The following is a 9,727-nucleotide window of genomic DNA, read 5'->3' as shown; positions in this document are numbered from 1 at the left end:
TGTAGGAAACTTCATTCTTATAACCATTCATCAAGACTAACTCCAATACTCTTAGAGTAGAATTAAAAGAAAGCAAGATAAAAGAAAGCGTCCCTGGTTGGATAAGCTTGCTCACCACAAGGACCTTTTAACTTTAGCTCCTCACAGTTGCTCACTCAAGTCGATGGAGGTTTTCTTTCGCTCTATTGCTCCTGCATAGTAAGGCTTGACCCTCTGTTCGTTCACCTTGAATACACTCCACTCATCCTTGCTTACTAGCTCAACTTCTCCATGTGGAACACTTCTTTGATGATGAATGGACCAAACCATCTAGACTTCAATTTTCATGGAAACAAATTAAAACAGGAGTTAAATAGTAAAATCTTTTCCTCAATAAATAGATTTTTCTTATTGAGACTTTGGTCGTATCAACGTTTGATCTTTTCTTTGTATATTTTTGCATTCTCATAGGCTAGGAATCTCCAATCTTCTAGCTCATGCAACTGCAGCTTTCATGCTTATCCTGTCACACCCGCTCCTGTTCTTACTCTTTAAGCCTGAAATGAGGCGTGAAGATGGCAAACACCTCCCTTTTGTGATATCTTCTGTCCCTCACCCCTGTATACTAGATAATTCTTATAACACATATTTTTTAAGATTCAAAGTTAATTTGATTAATTACAACTATTTATACTAAGTAAGTCTAAAAACATGTTTATGAGATTTCTGAAGCCTAATAACTTCCTATTGTAGTACGATCCAAGGTTTCACTACGCTAGAGTGTCAGATCCTAACCTTGAGTGACACTTCCAGAACATCCTCCTCTACTACCTAGGGGGGAAATAAAACGTTGGAAAATGTGAGCTAGAAGCTCAATGAGTGGTAAGACTTTAAAGAAACTAAGTTTTCCTTCTAGTAATTCGTTTTGAGATAATTTCACAAGCAACAATCATAAACAATGTCAAGAAATAAGCATAACCACCCAACCTGATAGCTGAGATAATACTGGCATGATCATATGTTTTCCTGGTAATCCAGTCCAATCCAAGACACAAGTGCGAGGAAACAATCCTAGTACCCAATATAGTCGTCAAATGTGCACATGTTGACAAAATCCCATTAGACATGTTTGAGACACGCTAACATTTACCCAAGGTACAATTCCAGTTTCCAGACCAATCCATATAAGCATGTTATCAAGCAAAAGCAAAGTTACACAATCATTCATATAAAACAACGTAAAATCAGTAACTTTAATCTAAAAAGACACATTTTCTGATCATGCAAATCTTAACAAACCTTACATATATATATATCATAACATATATGTATATAGGTACAACCAAAACATTTTAAAATAAAACTACTCATAGTTCACTTGCAAGAATTTCTCTTTCCTGAGCTTTTCTCGCTTCCCTAGTTCCTCCATGATTCTAAACATATGTTAATCTTAATCATATTAGAATCCCATATTTTAGGGCTAAAATAACTTTAGAATACCTCTTTGGCCTTAGCCATATCTTACCAACTCCAACAGATGTTAATCTTCACCTTAGAACAAACCAAGACAGTTGTGGGCACAAGGGGTCACTTTTCTGCAGACTGATTGGTGCATGGAACTCCTCTTCAATGCAAGGTAAGCCTGATCAATGTATGGTAGTCCTTCATCAAGCATAGAACCTTCGCTGAGCTCCTCAATTCTCTCCAACTTTCTCTCTTTTTAAGTCTTCTTGATAAAATTTTAAGTTGAGAAAAGAAATGAAGTCTCCTCGGGTATTTTTAGGCATCCAAAAGGGATCCTTGTCATCCTTCCTATGCTCCCAACGCAAGACACCTCAATTGCTTGGTAAGTCTTATGTGTCAACATCATGCAAGGTCCAACACATCCCCTTTGACACCCCCTCCTTGCATGCAGAGCTTCTTTATCATGCATAGCTACCTCAGAGGTGTCATTCGAACCTTTTAAATGTCCTACTATGCGTCCACCTCATCTTTGGCTCGGCTAAGACTTCACTTGGTTGAGTCATGTACCCAACTTTACTGTCAAAACAACTTTGCTCCCTAAGTTTACTCAAATCAATGTTGCTAGCTATGTTGGGGGCATGATTGCTTCACCAACAACTCTACATGCATTTAACAAGCTCCTATTATGCACCCATATAGTGTTTCCAACACATGGTCCTCTAGTTTTGGGCATATGGTTTCTTAACTATGTCACCAACTTGATTCCTACTCACCACATTGTTCCCTCTTTGGCTTAAGGCAAGGGCATGCGTCCACCTTACATTTTCCCTCCTAGGTATGCGTTCACTAAGGATCTTGGGCTTTCTTAGTGTAACTTCCTCCCAAGGGTTTATATTTTGCTTCCATATTACTCTTTATAGACTAGAAAATGGAACTCTCAAGGCCCCCTAGGCACCAACCTTAACCCCATGTGTCCAACTTTTGTTTTTTTTCCTTCTTCCTTAGTTTCTATCTTCTTCTCAAAGCATAGCTTCCTTTCACACTCAAAGGCATGGCCATGTATCCTCTTTGCCTTACTTTCCTCCAAGCATGCACCCATCTATGCGCCCACATGGCCTTCAATGCATTTAACACTATATCTATGCATCCAACACTACATCATTTAGGGTTTCCTCCTCTTGAAGTGTCCTATGTTGTCCCACACTTAGCCAACTTCTCACCCTTGAATTCTTTACGTGGCCACCAATCTTCCCTTATGTATTTGACCCTAACTTCCTCCCTTAGTGATGTATAGTTCAACGTATGGTCTTCCAACACAACCACTTCTTTCTTCTCGTTTCCACTTAATCCTAAATATCTCCAATAACAATTCCCATACACCCAAAGCTCCCTGGTATGTGTCCATCATGTCTAATCCTACCATACTATTCCTTCTTCTCCCAAAATATGTTCCACTTGAAATATGTTATCCAAGGTTAAGCCCCTACTCCTCATATCCTTGGTACTTAGTTAATTTTTCACTTCCCTAGACCAACTTGGAGTTCCTCCAAGTTCACAACACAACCACGTTCATAGCATAATTTGAGCACTTAGCTAAATTTCCTACTATGCTATAAGTTCATAGTATAGTTTATATACTTAGCCAAAATCCTATTTCCAACTACCGTGCCTCCAATACTTAAAAATTTCCTTGAGTACTTTTACGTCTTTCAAGACATAGTTTTAGATATTTATATAACTTCTCCTTCCAAGACTTGAATTTTGAGTTCCTTTCTCGGCCTAGAGAATCTTATAAAGGTTCAGGTGTTACATATCCATCCAATTCTAGGTTCAAGTTAAGCTTTTTGATCACCCAATGTGCTTTGTACTCAAGCTCAAATGACAGGTGATAGTATTTTCCAAACACAAACACATAAGGAGACATCCCGATTGGGGTTTTATATGCTATGTGGTGTGCCCAGAGTGCTTCATCCAACTTTTGTGCCTAGTCTTTCCTTGATGCGTTGACAATTGTTTTCTATATTGACTTGATTTCTCTATTGAAGACTTAAACTTGTCCATTGGTTTGCGGGTGATAAGCAATTACCACACTATACTTGACATTAAACATGATCAGTAGTTTAGAAATGATACTATTAATGAAATGCCACCTCCATCACTACTTAGAGCATGTGAAGTGCAAAGCGCGAGAAGATATGCTTGGTTCAAAACTTTGATATCGTCAGCGCATCATTTTTAGTACAGCAGATGGCATCCACCCATTTGGAGACGTAATTAATTGCACCAATATATATGTGTGCCCGTAAGATGGAGGGAAGGGTCCCATAAAGTCGATACCCCATACGTCGAAGAGTTCAATTTCTAGTACACTTGTGAGAGGTATCTCATTCTGCAAGGATATGTTACCATTGTGCTGGCATCTATCGTAGTTGATCAAAAACTCTCAAGCATCTTTAAACGGAGTGGGCCAAAAATAACTACTTTGAAGTACTTTTGTAGTATTCCTCTCTTCGTCAAAGTGTCCTCTATAGGGGGAGTCATGACACTACAAGAGAATGCGTTGCACCTCAACTTCTGGCATGCATTGACGTAGGATATGATCAAGTTCATGTTTGTACAAATAAGGCTCATCCCAGTAGTAGAAATTGCAATCATGAAATAACTTCTTCTATTGCATCGTGAAATATTTACACCGTTCTCTTGCAGTTAAATAGTTTTCGATATCTGCATACCATGGCTCCTTGTTTTCCACTTTCAATAGTTGCTTGCCTGGAAAGTGCTCCTTAATTTCCTTTTAAAACTTCATGTTCACCTAACGTGATAGGTGGTTAGCAACCTGATTTTCCATACTTTTCCTATCTTTTATCTCCAGGTCAAATTCTTGCAGCATTAAAATTGGCTTAGCATCTTTCTTCACCATTAAATACTTGATCGTAGAGTGATCAGTATAAACTATCACCGTTGATCCCATTAGGTATGTGCAAAACTTGTCAACAGTAAAAACTACTACCAACATTTCTTTCTTAGTGTTAGAGTTGTTTTCGTGGAAATCATTAAGTGTCTTACTGGCGTAGAAGATTGGATGCATGATCTTGTCTTTCCTCTACCCTAGCATTATGCCTACAACATAGTCACTTGTGTTGTACATCAGTTCAAAAGGATGTGTCCAGTTAGGAGCAACTAATATCAATGCAGTAGTTTAGCGCGTGCCTCAATGTCTCAAAAGCTTGCTGACAATATTCATCAAATTCATATAGTTTGTTTACTTCTAGCTTTGGGAGAACCTTTTGACAGAGCGTCTATAAAAATTAGCATGGCTGAGGAAACTTCTTAGTCCTTTAACATTAGCAAGGGCAAACAGCATTGCGATGACATCAATTTTGACATGATCAACTTCCAAACCTGCTTTGGAGATTTTGTGTCCCAACATTATTCTCTCAGTGACGATAAAGTTTCATTTTTCCCAATTGAGGACTAGGTTGATTTCTTCACATCGTCTCAGTACTGCTTCCAAATTAGCTAGGCATGTGTTGTATGACTTAACAAAAACTGAAAAGTCGTCCATGGAGACATCCATTGACTGTTCTAAAAATTCTGAAAAATATAGTCGTCATACATTTCTGAAATGCCCCCCCTGGCACATTGGAAAGACCAAAGCATGCATCGAAAGGCAAACGTACCATAGGGACAGGTGAAAGTCGTTTTCTCTTAATCTTCTAGCACAATACTGATTTGATTGTATCCTGAATATCCATCTAGAAAACAAAAGAGTTCATTTTCAGCCAATCTATAAAGCATTTGATCAATGAAAAGTAAAGGGAAATTATCCTTCTTTGTGGCAAGGTTCAATTTTCGATAGTCCATGCATATGCACCATCTTATCACAGTTCTAGTTCAGATCAATTCATTCTTGCTGTTTGCGACCATTGTCGTCCCCCTCTTTTCAGGCACACATTAAACAGTGCTCATTAGAGATGTCTATTATCCCCATGGGGTCCCATCCCAAATGAGGTGGGGAATCCCCGATTGGACGAAAAATTGGAGGGGGAAGGGGGGAGTAGGGAGAAAGCCCTGATGAGTATAACACACATATAAATACATATATACATACACACACACAATAATAATAATAATATATTTCATTATTTATTTATTATTTACTTTACAAAAATAATAGTAGAACAGTATAATTATTTTCTAATTTTTCATAACTTTTTCATCGTTTGATACATTTCTAGAATGTTTTAATATTTAAGACTTTGTTATTTTTAAGATCAAGAATGTTGTCATATTTAAACTTGTAATATATAAATTGAAGGTAAACTATAATATTGTAACATTTAAATTTTAACTTTGACAAATTGTGGGAATAATTATTTTTTATATAAAATATTCTTAATTTTATAATAAAATGCTATAGTATTTTCTTTGAATAAAAATGTATTGATATAATATTTTATTTGGTTAAGAACAGATTTTTAAAAATTTAATAATAAATAAATTACATAAAAAATAAGTAGAAAAATTTTTCTCCCTGGGAACCCGATCCCACCAATTTCTACGGGAAAACCCTGTCTCGATCCCTTCAAGTAATTTCGTGAGAATGGAGACTAAAATAAGGGGTGGGGATGGGGACAGGAAAGGCTTCCCCATCCCCACCCTGCGTTTGGATATCTCTAGTGCTCACCCAACTATTGTCGAAGATTTGGTAAATGACTCCTACATTGAACCATTTAATAATTTTCTTTCGTAAAACTTCTTTCATAATCGGGTTGAGTCTGCGCTAGCTTCAATAGAATCTTGTTTGTCTTCTTCCAAACGAATTTTGTCCATGCAATATTTAGGATTAATCCTTCGTATGTCCACGAGTGTCCAACCAATAGCCTTAATGTAATTTTTCAGTACCTGCAAAAGGAGTTGTTCATCAGCAAAGCTTAAAGCAGAAGATATAATAATAGGTAAAGTATTCTTATATCCTAAGTTAGCATATTTTAGTTATGCAAGTAAGGCCTTCAGTTCTAGAGACGGAGATTCCTCAACAGAAGGTTTTATTTTTGCAACATCTCGATTACTCAAGTCGAGTGGCTCGAACTTTACTGCCTACTCATTCACCGTACGCGCATTCCTAACTGCATGCAATTCTTTATTTCCTCGATTTCCAGGCTTTCTATGTCATCCTCATCAGAATTGCAGTTGAATGTAATTTCCTCAATCATCTAGTAGGAGTCTAATTAGTCTAGATACTTCAATGGGTTGAGCACATTGAGTTTAACCTGTTGGTCATCCACACGGGTAGTTAGTTCACCTTCATGCACATCAATCAAGGTACATCCAATGGATAAGAAAGGTCGAACCAAAACAATTGGTATTTCTTGGCCAGCTTCATAGTTCAAAATGATAAAGTTGGTTGGACATATGAATTTATCAACCTGAACCAACATATCCTCTATTTTTCCTTCTAGATGTGTTATGGATCGATCGACAAGTTGCAAGGTGACTATGGTGGGCCTAGCTTCCCAAATTCCCAACTTTTGAAGACTGGAATGGACATTAAATTGATGTTCATCCTCAAGTTGCATAATGCTTGACCCACATCCATTCCCCTTATTGAGCATGGCAATGTGAAGCTTCCTGGATCTTTCATCTTAGTAGGGAGGATTTTCTGGAAGAACACACTACAGTCCTACATTATGGCAATTGTATCAAGTTGTCCTAGTCACATCTTCTTTGAAATTATATCCGTAAAAAATTTCTCATAGCTTGACATGTGTTCTATCATTTCTACAAAAGAAATATTAATGTGCAATTATTTTAAAACATTTAAGAAGTTTTTGAACTGCTCTTCATCATTTTTCTTTTTCAACCCCTGAGGAAAGGTGGTGATTGACACATAATTGGCTCAACTTCCTGTGAAGGTTGTTTACCTTCATCCTTAGATGCATGAGCTTATGTCGCATCATCATTTTTCGTTGAGCATTCTTTTTTCCTGTGCGTTGATGATTCGCTTTTCTTTGGCGATGTATCTGTGTCATTTTGGATGATCGGTTGCATGATTATTGAAGTAAGTCAGGTTAAGGTCATGTTGACTTATTTTTTTGTTCCTAGATTTTGATATGTCAGTGGACACCGTTTTCCCACTCCACAATATTATTGTATGGCATTGCTCCTTGCCACTGTTTCCAGAGTGTCGAGAGACCTCAGTGTTACTTGGTACTGTACCGTAGGCTTTGTTTTTCAATTTTCCACAATTTGGCCTATTTAGAGTTCTAAATTTCAAATTGATGATGTTGGACTTTGAAGCAATGCGTCATTTTTTTAGTAGAAACTCCAATGGAGATGATGAACTGAACGCTTGCTAAGATCAATTTTGTGTTTGTTGGTTTCCTTGATGTACTTGATGAAAACATGTTAAAGTGCCCTTATTTGCTTGTTGTTGTTCTCCTGTTGGGTTTGTATGCTGATTTTCCCCACTAAAAGTTTGGATGATTTTTCCATCTTGGATTATAAGTGTTATTAAAGGGGTTATTATGAACAAAGAAGATAGACTGAGAGTTTTGTGGCAAAGATCATTGGTATGTGGCTCACCACATCCTATACATCCAACCACCGCAACTTGATTCAATGCATTGACTTGATTGATGGTGCTGGAATTTACTTGGTTTAATGCCATGGTTTTTAGTAGACTGGTTAAAGTAACCATCTACGCTGATAGGGCAGTAACATCACTAGTTTCTATTGTTCCAGCATTCGTTGTTCATTTCTCCACAACTCTTGTCTCATATCCATCGTCTACCCATTCATCGTTGTTTCTCGATATTCAATCTAAAATGGTTTTAGCACTTGTATAAGTTTTTTCCAACAAACATCCTTCGGCTGCAGAATCAACTGCGGATTGCAACAGCTTGTTTTGTCCTACGTAAAAGATTTCCATTGGACCACAATTTGGTAAGCCATTATGTAGACAATTCTTAACAAGCCTCTTGAATCTAACCCATGTGTCACTTAACATCTCGATATCCTTCTATTCAAAGCTGGCTATATCACGTCTACATTTAGCATTCACGATCGGCGAAAAATACTTTTGCATAAACTTTTCTACCATGCAATCCCATGTTGAAACCACTCCTAGTTCAAGGGAATAGGTTCACTATGTCACCTTGTCTCTAAGAGAAAATGGAAAAAGTGACAACCTAATCCCTTCAGCCATGATTTTAGGAATCACAAAGATGTTACAAATCTTAATGAAACTTTTCAAGTGCGCGTGTGGATATTTGTCTATTACGCCACCAAACTGACAAACAATTTGGACCATCTGAAGCATCACTTGCTTCATTTCAAACCTAGTGCCATCGAACTCTAGACGCATAATTCCTGGTGAGAAGTCATATAAGTTCAATGACGCATAATTTCTTATCAGTCTATAGCAGTCATGTGCTAGTAATATGGGATTAGCTTGTGCGTTAGCCTGTGCCTCAACATTGTTAACTAGGTTTGGTGCTTCAGGGTTATTTTGTTGGTCAGCCATGCTCCTATTGATTTGTCTCCTGCGCCGATTAGCTCTAACTCTCTGTTAGAAAGTTCACTCGATTTTAGGGTCAATATCGAACTCCAATTGTATGTCGTCGCTCATACACTATTTACATATTTTGGGCGAAAACTTGCAATATAACCTATAGTTTATTTTCTCTCACTTATGGCATTTAATATAAATCATATTTATATTGAATTTCAATTATATGAATCTAATTCACATAATTAATATTTGAATCATATTCAAATATTTAATTCCTCTTAAATATACTGTATAATGTATCAAATACATTATTGTAATTATATCATATATAATTAAATAAACTCAATTATATCACATATAATTAATTCCCTCAATTAATTTAAACAGTTCTAATTAATCTAAAAATCGATCCTTATTAAATCTCGTTGAGCTACCGAGAGGACCTCATGGACCTGCAGCTTGAAACTCCAATGGTACGTGAATATTTAATTAAACTCTTTAATTAAATTATTCACCATCCGTTAATTGTCTGGCACTCCACTAAAGACCGACAGCTGCAACCTTTGCACTACGGATATATTTCTGTGTCCATTGGATATAACTAATCAACAGTACGATAACCCTTCACAAATTGCTCGTATGTACAGCTGGACCAAAATTACCGTTTTGTCCCTGTAATTACATCTAACTTCTTAAGTACCATTGGTCCCTCTAATGAACAATAATCATAGTCCAACAATGACTAAACCCCTTTCAGGCCAGGAGAGAGTG

The sequence above is a fragment of the Benincasa hispida genome, chromosome 8 (genome assembly GCF_009727055.1).
Source record: "Benincasa hispida cultivar B227 chromosome 8, ASM972705v1, whole genome shotgun sequence".
NCBI lineage: Eukaryota > Viridiplantae > Streptophyta > Magnoliopsida > Cucurbitales > Cucurbitaceae > Benincasa > Benincasa hispida.
Note: the sequence above shows the minus strand (reverse complement) of the source record.